Genomic DNA, 11,421 nt, shown 5'->3' with positions numbered 1-11,421 from the left:
GCCCCAAAGCCGCCGCCCGCCGCGCGGCCGGAGAACCGAACCCGGCGTTGGAAACTTACTGAGGAAATTGGGCGCCCAGCTCCACCAGGCTGCTTGTCCCTACTGGTGGGAAAGTCTATAAATCTCTAATAAAGAAAAAAAAAAAGAAAGAAAGAAAGAAAAAAAAAAAATAAAATCCCCTCCCATTTTATTCCTCCCCCCCCCACCCCCCACCCTTCCCCAGGATTGCGAAACCGAGAGGGCAGCCGGGGCTTGGATCTGCAGCATTGCTGAGTTCCTACGGAGTCTGGGCTTCCTGCCACCAGCAACAGCGGCTCTGGGGGTGTGGAAAAAGGGAGGAAAAAAAAAAAAACGGGGGAAAAAAAAAAAAAAAAGTCCTGTTTATTTTGGGGGATGAGAGAGAAAACTTGCAATGCGCAAGCCGTGGGGAGGCGGGGAGCGCGGCTCCGTTCCTGCAGCCGCGGCGCGCTTCGGGACGGGAAGGTTTGTGCTCCCTCCGTGAGGGTCCCCCCTATGGGGTCGCCGCCACGTCCCCCTTTTTCCAGCTCCGGCACGGCCACGGAGCTCGGCCAAGGGCACCCCGACCGGGTCACGGCCACCCCGCGGTGCTCGGGGGCACCCAAAGGTGCCGAGGGCGGCTCTGCCCCGCGGCGGCGGCGGGAATTACCGGGGACAGGCTGGCAGAAAAGCCTGACCCAGATTCCCCTCCAGCCTGATCCCTCGGTGAAGTCATAATCCTCGGAGGGCTTCTGGTCCTTTTTTTTTTTTTAAATACATCCCTGAGAGTTGCCAGGGAAACGGCGGTGATGCTATAATTTCAGCATTATAGACTTCAGCGCGAGAACGGCGGGGAGAAGAAGGCTGAAATATGGACGAGCTGCGCCGGGGACGCTTTTAGGGGAAAAAAGCAAGCAGCCTGCCGCAGGGGCAGGCGGAGAGGTCCAGGCGCGGTCGGGAGGGTGCCCACCCTTGGGTGCCGTTGGGGCAGCAGCGGGGGAGCTGCCGACCCCGTAGGGCTCAGGAGGGTGGCGGAGGCTCCCCAGAGCAGGGCAGGCTGCGGGGTCCCGAGGCCCCAGCGCCCTGTTTTGGGGCAGCCCCAGCTCCGTCCAGCGCTGCAGCACCCAGTGGGTGCCAAAAGCAGCTGGGTTTTGCCAGGAAGAGAGGCCGGGCCTTTCTGGTTCCGTTTGCCATCGCCTCTCCTCCCTGCAGCAGGGTCACGGGTGGCATCCCATCCCATCCCATCCCATCTCATCCCATCCCATCTCATCCCATCCCATCTCATCCTATCCCATCTCATCCCATCCCATCCCCATCAGGACTCGAGACGCCAGCTCGCCCAAGGGCAAACCCAGCAGCTGCTCCCCACTTCTGTGGGGTCGGGAGACACCTCTGGGTGCTCTCGGCTCCAAGCTTGGGGATTTGGGCCCCAAACAACCCCTTGGGCAGGTGCCGGCGAGCTGTAGGGTGGGAGGTGACCTGCGACCAGCCGGGAACCGAGCCGGTGCCAGGGGGGCTTCAGCACCCAAACGCCAGGAGCCTGAAGCCCCCGCTGCCACGCAGGGATGGGAAAATCAAACCGATTTAAACCACGTTTCCATCTCCCCTCCCGCGCCCCTTCCAACCCCACCGCCGGGCACTGAAGCGGCACCGGCGGTGATGCAAACTTTCCGAAAAGGCTCACAAATAAAAATACGGTGACACACAAACAGCTCCGCGCGAACGCCGCCCAACGGCCCATGACCCGCGGGCTGCCTGCGCTGCGAGGGCTCGCGGGTCCCAGAGGAAGCCCGAAAGCCCCGGGGACGCCGCGCCCCGCGCGCCCCACGCCGCGCTCGCCCACGCGGGGAGGCGAGGACGAGGCGCCCTGCTCTGGTGCGCAGCACCCGGCACCATGCTGGCACCCAGGAGCCGGCCCCGGTCCCGTGCCAGAGCTGGGGTGGCCGGGTGCAGCCCAGCGAGGGGCTCGAGGTCCTGGGCACGGAGACCCGGGGGTCCCACACGTTGATAAAAAACCACTCCTGGATTAAAAATCACGGCGCGTTGGGGCCGAAATGTGGCCAGGGCGCAGGGCAGCTGATGGCGCGCAGCAGTGACGGGACGCTCTGCAAAAACCCTGCTCTTGGTGCGCAGCCTCAGGATGGGGGCAGAGCCCCCGAAAGGGGCGTACGGCCTCCGGGAGGAACCGTTTTGTTCCAGTCCCCAAACGGGAACCAAACCCCAAAGCCGCCAGCCCTCGCGGCTGACCCGGCAGCCCCTGAGCCACCGGGGTTGCTTTGAGCAGTGACCCGAGCTCCGTATTTAGCCCCGGAGGTATTCATCTCAGCCAGGCTAAAAACAAATCTGCATTTGCATCACAAAAAGACCCCCGTTTGCTCTGTACATGTGTAGCATCGCCTCGAGAACGCATGCAAAGCAGCCTTCCTCCCTTGCCAAGCAGAAGGCGCTGAAGGTCACGCGAGCGGATGCCGAGCTCGCCGGGCCTGCTCCTCGCTGCTGGAAAGGACGAGGCAAGAACGTCCTCCCTCGCGGGGAGCCTCTCCCGACCTTCCCAGTCACAAGCGCAGCCGGAGCAGAGCTCTTTGCCGCCCAGCGACGCACAAAATGCTGCTCGATAAATACACGGCCGCTCCTGGCCTCGGGGACGGCGAGGACCAGAGGGGCTGTCAACGCTCCTCACCCCTTCGGCCTCTCCTCCTTGCTCCCGGAGCCAGCCTCGTCCTTGAGGCACCAAACCCGGTCCCCGCAGGGCACGGCGCGGGGCTGCTCGCCCCGAGCACCTCTCCGAGGCACGAGGGCGAGCCGGTGGAGGCGAAGGCAGCTCCCGCAGGAGGATGAGGACGGTGCCGCCCGTCCCAGCGCTCACCCACGGCCACACGGGCTGGCGGCCGGGCCCCAGCACGTCGCTGTTTCGGGACCAAGTCCCTCGGCGAGCCCGCACCGCACGTGCTGCTCCCAACGCCCTTCTCCCTGGCGGCGCGGGGACCTCGCCGTCCCCACGGTCCGCTGAAAACCCGGCCGCGCAAACCCGGGCGCAAGGCGAGCGTGCGGGGAGCGCGCCAAGCCCCCGAGGCACCGGCACCGCCCCAGAAGACAGATGCCTCTCTCCCCCCTGCAGTAAAATGCCAGCTATATCGAGAGGATTGATGAAGGGAGCAAGAAGCAGCATACCAGCCACCAGCTGCCGCGGGAAGAGGCTTGGCTGCCTTCGCCACCGGCATCCTGCTCCAACCATTTGTTCTGCTTCTATTTTAAAAAGCGCAGGGGCTCGGCGCTCCGCGTCTCCCAGCCTCCCCACCGCCGAGGGAGGCGGCGGATTTCTGCGAAGCCAAGAGGCAGCGACGGCTCCGCGAGCGATCTTGGCAGCGGCTCCGCGCGGGGCCGGGGATATTTTGGAGCGAGCGAGCGGAGAGGTGCTAGTTTTCCCCGCGGCGTGTCGCGGGCGCGTGGGAAGGGCGGCCGCGCTGAGGCAGGGAAGGTTGGGGACCGCTCCGTGATTGATCGGTGCCTCGAACCCAGGAGCTGGGGCTCCTCCAGCTCGCTGCTAGCTGAGGTGGTGCCCAAAAGCAGAGGTTGGGGTCAGCGAGGAGCACCCCGCGAGCTGGAGGTGACCGGAGGGGAGCCCGGCACGGCGCCGTGCCCCTCGCCGGCACACCGGAGCGGAGCGCGAGGTGCCTGGGCTCTGCCCCCTCGCCTTTGTCTCCTCGCTACCTGCGCACGCTCGCCTCCAGCACGGACTTTTCTCAAGGGCAGGAACCTTCCCCGGGGAGCCCTCGGCGCGCTCCTGGGAAGGAAGAAGGTGCAAGTGATGGATTTTTAACAACCCGCCCCATTTCAGCCGCTCGAACCCGCTGTCCAGCACCGGGATCACGGCTCACGCGGTGACGCGGACCCAAAGGGTGCCCCGGGTGTCAAAAAGTTCGCAGCCACCAGCAGGCAGGATGGGCACAACGCACGGCAGCAGGCACAGCATCACCGATTCCCCCAGGGTTACGCAGACACACGCTCCTCCTCTGCCCCGCAAAACGCTCCTGGGGCAGGATCCGTGCCCGGCTCCGTGCCCGGCTCAGCAATCGGAGCCCTGCGCTGGGACCCTTGCTAGGAGCAGTGGTCCTGAGCCCCGGGGTTCGGTCCTGAGCTCCAGGCCCCCAAACACCAGACTCGGGTCCTTGTTATTTATCGCCGCAGCCCCTCGCCCCCTGCCCCAGCCCCAAATGGGTTTTGTTTCGTCCCCCGTCCCAAGACGCCGCGCTCGGTGCAGACCACCGGATCAGCGCCGTTACAGGACAGGATGTTCTCGGTGGCTGCAGCGTAAAAAGAAAAAGTCAAGCTGGTCAAAATAACTCGTCCACATTTTTCTTTTTCTTTTTTTTTTTTTTTTTTCCCCTCCCTGTCAGTGGAAACTTCTGCCACGGCCCCGTGTCTCAAGGTTACTGCTCAGGGTGGGGGAGGATTTCAGGTTTTACAACTGAAAAATTCCAGAGAGAAACACAGAAATGTTTCTTTTTTTTTTTTAACCAAACAGAAGCCATTCATCCCGTTTTTCATCGTTTCTCAAGTTCAGCGCAGCAGGTTTGCGGCAAGCCCTGCTTTTTCACCCTCCCAGATTTTGACGGCTTTGGTGGGATACCCTCAGTGACCGGGGAACACTCGGCATTATCGATTCCTGCTGGGAGGAAAACCGATCAAAACAAATTTAAGCCCCGGCCCTTTCCCCACCTGCACGACACGGGACGAGTTCCTGGGCATTTGTTTCTACAGCGCCTAGCAATTTTTCCCCTGAAGCCTTCCGATAATTGGAAAGGAAAAACTCACTTTCGAAAACGTTTCATCTTAAAAATAAAAATAAAAAAATAAAATAAAAATGGACACCTTCCAAAAGGATGGAGAAGAGGCACGCTGTTCCAAAAGGCACTCGCGTTTAAAAAGGAAGATGAAAAGTTTCAACCAGGGCTATTTATAACCCCTGCTTATCCCCAGCGGCGGCACTTTTGAGCCGTACCGTGTGCCCCGGGCAGGTAATGCCCCGCGATCCCGCGACAACCCCGGCACCGTGCCGTGCCAAACCGTGCCAAACCGTGCCATGGGACCCCGTGCCGCTCGGGAAGGGGCAGCCGATACGGCAAAAACCGCTGGAAAAAAAAAATTAAAAAAAAAAAAAAGGAAATAAAAAATCCCACAAGGGGATGGGGAGCTTGTTATACCCTCACCCTATTTCCTGCCGTACGTTTGCCCCCGTTACATCCAGCGGGGAACGAGGCAGCCCCCTGCCCTCGGGTTCAAACCCGTGTCAAAACCAACTGCTGCTGGCACGCGGGGAGGTTCGGGAGCTGCGGCTTTGCCACGTGTGCCTCCAAAAGGTGCCGACGTGGCACCGGCACCGCGTGGGACGCCGTCCCTCGCCCTGCTCCCCGAGCAGCCCCGTTGGAAGGGGGCAGCCGGGCAGCTGCTCCTGCTGGAAAGGATCCTTGCCCAGGACGCCGGCTGCGAGCTGACTGAAGTTCTGCAAAGAGAACCGACTCTTCTCTTCCTCTCTGCTCCTAAATAGGTCATTTAATTACCGCCTTCCCAAACCCAAAACAACGCTGACTCAAGGCGCGAGGTGGGAGCGCTGCAATTCCGCGCCACACAATGCCCAAGAGCAGCCCGAGGCACGCTGCCAGGCTTTCCTTGGCGTCGGGGTCCCCCCGAGCCCCCCACAGGCCCCCCTGGCACGGGGGCACAGCCGGCGAGGACCTCTGGCTTTCAATTAGCCCCGTTTAATTAAACCGAGGAGGGCTGGGAAGGCAGGTGCCCAGCGCACGGCGCCGGCCGAGCCCGCGGAGCGGCGATGCTCCGAGCGCAGGCACGGAGGAGCCGGAGGAAAAAGGAGGGGGGGAAGCGGCGTTTCAGCGGGCGTTGCGCAAACGGATCCGTGCCCTGCTCGTCCTCGTCACGCCGCCACGAGTTCACCGCGCAGCGCCCCGGTGCCCGCGGGGTGGTGGCCGCCGCCTGACGCATCCCCACGCAGCACTGGCCGGCCCGACCGGCTCGCGCCGAGGCACCTCTCGTGCCGCAGGGCGTTTTGGGGACGGGACCCCTCCTCTCGCACCCCCAGGACCACGCCGCAGGGCTTGGATCCCCGCTGGTAGGCAGGGGACGAGGCTGGGGCACGTGGGGGCAGGATGCGGCCGCAGCGTTTCTGTCGGAGCAGAGCTGGAGGCGCCGGGGGACACACCCTTGCTGGAGGGGGGGGTCACGTTTCCCTGCAAGCTCCGGGGGCCAGGACGCAGCCCCCCCTTGCAAAAAAATCATCCCAGGTGGCGAAGGGCTCAGGCACTCACCTGCTCCGGGGCCACCCTGTGCCTCCTGCGTTAAGGAGCAGCCTCGCCGCTGCCTCTGCACCACGGCCGGCACCGCGCGCGCCTCTCCCCGCCACGCATCCCCCTCGGGAAGGGCGCAAAAACGGGACGGGGCTGCCCAGAAAACTCTCTCGACACTCCCCGCTTTTTGAAGAGAAAGCAAAGCTCCGGCCCTCCCCCAGAATAAATCCCTCCGAACCTATTTCCCCTGCATTTAACAAGCCCTCGCTCCACGCAGGCACTTTTTTTGGTTAAGCGATGCAAGCCCTCGTCCTTTTTTTTTCCTCAAGTGGTGGGGAGCTACAGCAGGGAGACACCAGGAGCGAGGGCAGGAGAAAGGAGAAATTAAAGAAAAAAAAGCAAGCAAACAGAAGTGGAGTGCGAGATGAAAAGCGACAGCTCGGCGAAGGTAGAGCTGCTGGCAGGCAGACGGCTAGATCCATCTTGAAAGCAAAAGCAAACTGCTGCTCAAACAAGGCAGAGGGAAAAGCTAGAGGTCTTCCGGCACTGCCTAAGCTCTGATCAAACAAAATGATTAACAAATTTCGGCTCTTTATTGAAAGCTTCTCTAATTAGAGGAAAAAAAAAGAAAGAAAAAAAAAAGATGAAGGGGGGGATAAATAAATAAAACCCCTTGAGAGGAGCGTCAGATGGAAAAGCGGCGGCGCCAGGGACCGATCCGGCTCCTCGTCCCTGCTGCCGCGGGGGGGACGAGTGGCTCGGGGTGCCCGGCTCGCGGCCGAGGGCGCGGGATCGTGCCTGTGCCTCGTCCTCCCCGCTCCTCCCTGCCCCTGCTCCGACTCACCCCGGCTCGTCGCTACAGCCGCGGCCTTCCTGGGGGGAAGGACTGTCATCTGCAATCTGCTCACCTCCGAACTCCGGGGCAGCTCAGCCTCTAGGAAGCGCTAAAATAGCCAGAAAAAAAATAAGAAAGAGTCCCTGGCCCGAGGAGCTCGCCCTCCGAACAGATGGGACGGCTACGGGGCGAGGCACGGGGATATTTTTAGCTCTGGTTGCAGATGGGGAAGTCCGGCACGGCGAGGCTCAGCCAGCATCCACGCGGCAGCCCACGCCGCTGCCCGCGGCCGCTCGCCCCTGCCCTTGCTGGGATGAGCTGGGCGCGCACCCCCCCGGGCTCCCCCCGGGGATTTAACGGGGCGCTGCCAGCTCCATTCCCAAACCCCGGGCGCCACGGCCGCGCCGCGCGGCACCTACGTGCACTGGTGGGATTTTGGGGGACGGGGATTTGGGGGACGGGGGCGACGCCGGCGACGCACATCCCTCCTCTCCCAAAACAGGGGGCAGCCACGGCGACTCGGCCACGGCCGCACAGCTCCCGGCGGAGGCTGCTTGGGGGAAAAAAAAAAAAAAAAAACCTTGAAAATTGCTGCCCCTGACACGTTTCGGGGTCTAAACGCAAAGGGCCAGGCGGGGATGCCTGCGGCGGAGCCGGCACCGAGCCGTCCCCTTCGGCCAAAACCCTGGTGGGCCCCAAGCGAGGACCGGGAGCGTCGGCCTCGCCGTGCCGAGGAGCCGCAGCCTCTACCTGGCCTCCCGGGCGGCCGGGGCCACCGGGTCGCGCGTTCGACACTTCGGGCTTTGTTCCCCCGTGCACAAAGACGCTTTTACACGGCCCTGGAAGCACGGAGGGACCTCGGAGTGGATGCGGTTTATGACCATATTTAGGCTCCTTTACGTCGCCGGAGTCGCGCTAAAAGGGCCGGGGGGGAAATGAGAATCAGGCCCCACTCGTTTCGCTTGGCGCAGCCGGGGGAAAAAAATCCACCCCGGCACCGGCCGCGTCCCCACCCCGCCACCGAGCGCCGCGGCCAGCGCCGTGCGAGCAGGGAGGGGGCACCGGCCCCCCCCTCCACCCCGGCCTGGCCCAGCACGGCCCCGCGGGGAAGCCGAGGGACTTGCCCAAGGTCACCCCGTGACAAAGCCGGCGCTTCCCCCGAGGTCCCCCCAAGCCCCCCGGCCGGACCGAGCGGGCGGGCAGCGAGGGGGACGCGCGGGTGGCCCCGGGGCGGCTCGTGCCGAAAGGCAGCACCCGGCGGTGCCGAGCCTCTCGCGGCCAGGCCTCTCACCTCGACCCCGTTAAACCCCTTCTTATCCCTCCCCGGCAGGACCCCCCCCGCCCGCCCTGTGCCACCAAAACCCGAACCCCGCAGCCCCCTGCCCGTTTTTGCCCCGGCGGGGCCGAGCGCGGCGCCGTCCCCGAGCAGCGGCCCCCGCGGGGCCGCCAACCACCTGCTCCCAGCCCGGCACAAGTGCGGATGCCTCAGCCTGGCAAAGCCATGACAACTGCAGAATTTGAAGGGCACGGGGAGGAGGGAGGAAAAAGGAAAAGCCGCGAGGGCCCTTCCAGAGGTCCGTGACCTTCAGGAGCCCGCCGGCAGCGCTCCCCACCGCCCGCCGCCCTCAACCGGCGCTGCCCCGGGGCCGCCGGAGCTCGTGCGCTCCCCGGGCTGAGGCTGCCGGCACCGAACCGGCCCGGGGAAGGAAAGAAAATAGCGAGAATCGACCTTACCTGCACCCAAAAACCGCTGCTCCTCGCCTGGGGGGTGGGGGGGGGGGGGACGCGGGGGTCCCAGCCCGCAGGCACGGCCCCGTCCCCAGCGAGGTTTGGGGCTGGCGACCCCGGGTCCAGCTCGGCGGAGCACCGCCGGCCCTAAAACCCCACGTGGGTGCCCTAAAACCTCAGAGGTTTCGGAGGGGCAGGATCAGGCCCCCCCCCGGGAAACGGGGGGGGAGAAGGGGGCAGGCGGCTCGCCCGGGGGATTTGCGGCAGCCCGGCCTGGGGGGCCGCTGGGGTGTCATGGTGGGGGGGGGCAGGAGGGGACACCCCAATTCGTGGCCGGGGGGCTCCGGGACGGGGAAGGAGGCTGCGGGTGTGTGCCGGGGGGGGGGGGGGGGGGAGGAATAATAAATATTAAAAAATATAAAAATGAAAATTAAAAAAAGGCGACGACAAAGCTGGGGGGGGGGTCAAGCTGCTGGGAAGGAGCCCGGCGGAGGGCGAGGGGAGGCCGAAGGGCCGATGGAGGCCCCGTCCTCCATCGCCAGCCCCCCCCCGGACCCGCGGAGCCGGCAGCGGCCAGAGGCGAGCGGAGAGGGTTGGGGGGGGGGGGGGTCTTCGTGCCCCCCCCCCCCAGCCGCGGCCCCGCAAATGGCAGCGGCGGCGGTGCTGAGCCCCCCCCGGGCCCCCCGCAGGAACAAACAATCCCAGCTGTCAGCTCCGGGCCGGCAAGCGGCCAAGGCAATGGAAGCTCCGCGGCTCCATTTACCGCCGGCTCCTCCGAAAAGCTGCCCTTGCCACTCACAGCCCCGCAGCGGGCCCCCCCCCCGGACCCCCCCCCCCCCCCAACACCCTCAGCATCGCCCCCTTTTCCCCGATCCCCCCCACCCCCCCACCCCGAAGCACCCCCAAACGTTGCGGCCCCGCATAAGGAACCGGGGGGGGGGGGGCGGCTGTAGGGTCGCGGTAGGGTTTTGGGGGGGGCTGCCAGCTCGCCCCCCCCCCCCCCAAGCCATGCAGTCCCCCCCCCCCCCCTCCCTAAATAGCGGGGCGAGCCCCCCCCCGGCGCCTCTCACCTGGCCCCCCGCCGCTCAGCGCCACCTCTTCCCCTTCCTCCCTCTCGCTCCCTCCTTCACCTCTGCACCATTTGGTTTGTTTTGAAGCGGCGGAGGGGGGGGGGGGGGGGGGGGGAACGGGGCGGGCGTGTTGGGGGGGGGAGAGAAGGGGGGGGGGGGAAGGATGTGCTGCTTCTCCGCCCCCGCCGGCACGGCTCGGCTCGGCTCGGCTCCGCCGCCCATCGCCGCCGCCTCGGGGCGGCACCGAGGGGCTGGGGGGGGGGAGCTGGGGGGGGGGGGGGGGGGGGGAAGGGGGAGGATTTGGGGGGGGTTGGGGGGGTATAGGGGGGTTGGGGGGGGAAACGGGGGTTGGGGGGGGAGGGAGGAGTTAGGGGATGGGGGGGGTTAGGGAGATCGGGGGGGTGGGGGGTGGTTAGGGGGACTGGGGGGGTTAGGGGGACTGGGGGGGGTTAGGGGGACTGGGGGGGTCTAGGGGATTGGGGGGGGGTTAAGGAGATTGGGAGGGTTTAGGGGGATGGGGAGGTTAGGGGGCCTGGGGGGGTTAAGGAGACTGGGGGGTTAGGGGGAATTGGCAGGGGTCTAGGGGATTGGAGGGGTTTTATCGGGGTGGGGGGGGTTTAGGGGACTTTGGGGGGTTTTAGGGGGACTGGGGGGGTTACGGGGGTTGGGGTGGGTTTATGGGGGTTGAGGGGGTGTCAGGGGGATGGGGGGATTAGGGAAATTTGGCGGGGGTTAGGGAGGGTTTAGGGAGACTGGGGGGGTAGGGGGACTGGGGGGTAGGGGGATGGGGGGAGTTTAGGGGTATTGGGGGGGGTTTAGGGGGATAGGGGGGTTTTAGGGGGACTGGGAGGGTGCTGCCAACTCCCCCCCCACTCTCCAGCTGCTCGGCACGGGGCCGCCTTTCTCGGAAGTAACGCCAGAACCCGGCGGAGCCGTTGCAAAAAAAAAAAAAAAAGACGTACAAAACGCCTAAAAAAAAAAAAAGAAAAAACACGTCTGAAAAGTAAACGGAGCGGCGGCGGGGACCCTACCTCGAGCGCCGAGCGGAGCGGGGCCTGGCGGAGCCGCCTCCCGGGGCTGCGGCGCTGCCGGCGGGGAGCGACCATGGCCGGGCCCGGCCCAGCCCCGGCGGCGGGGCGGGGCGGGAGCAAATGGCCGCGGCCGGGAGGGAGCCGCAGGCCCCGGCCTGGGCCCGGCTCCGCTTCTCCCCTCGCGGGGGGTTCCCCGCCGCAGCCCCGGCCCCTTCCCGGGGGGGGGGGGGGGGGGGTTCTGGGCCCTTCCCGGGGGTTTCTGCTGCCCCACGGCCCGGTTTCCAGCGGGGTGTTTGGGGTTGTGGGGATGGGGTGGCTGCCGGGGGGGGGAGGGTTGTGGGGGGGGGGGGTTGCTAAAGCTGCACGAAAATGGGGATGTGGGGGGGGGGAGCGGGCACTCGGAGGGGCTCGGTTTGGGGTCCGGCACCGTCGTGGGGTATGACCCACGGCCCCGTGTG

The 11,421-nt window shown here is 65.4% G+C and overlaps 1 protein-coding gene across 9 annotated transcripts in view; it reads right to left on the bottom strand.

The window, feature by feature from the left end:
- MEF2D (myocyte enhancer factor 2D) overlaps nt 1–11,098 on the bottom strand; it is a 59,173-nt gene extending 48,075 nt beyond the window's left edge. For 4 of the 9 annotated variants that reach the window (XM_080570134.1, XM_080570138.1, XM_080570139.1 and 1 more), the window contains exons 1-2: nt 9,933–10,024; nt 7,144–7,243 (exon numbers count right to left, since the gene is read on the bottom strand). The gene's annotated coding sequence lies outside the window, so the exon portion shown is untranslated. Of the gene's footprint in view, nt 1–59; nt 145–7,143; nt 8,445–9,932; nt 10,025–10,963 lie in introns of those variants that run through there. The other 5 variants (XM_080570141.1, XM_080570143.1, XM_080570144.1 and 2 more) reach the window with 5 other exon arrangements.
- Between the last annotated feature and the right edge of the window lie 323 nt (nt 11,099–11,421).

Source organism: Anser brachyrhynchus (genome assembly GCF_964034855.1).
Source record: "Anser brachyrhynchus genome assembly, chromosome: 28".
Lineage (NCBI taxonomy): Eukaryota > Metazoa > Chordata > Aves > Anseriformes > Anatidae > Anser > Anser brachyrhynchus.
Note: the sequence above shows the minus strand (reverse complement) of the source record. Positions and strands in the feature narration are given on the sequence as shown.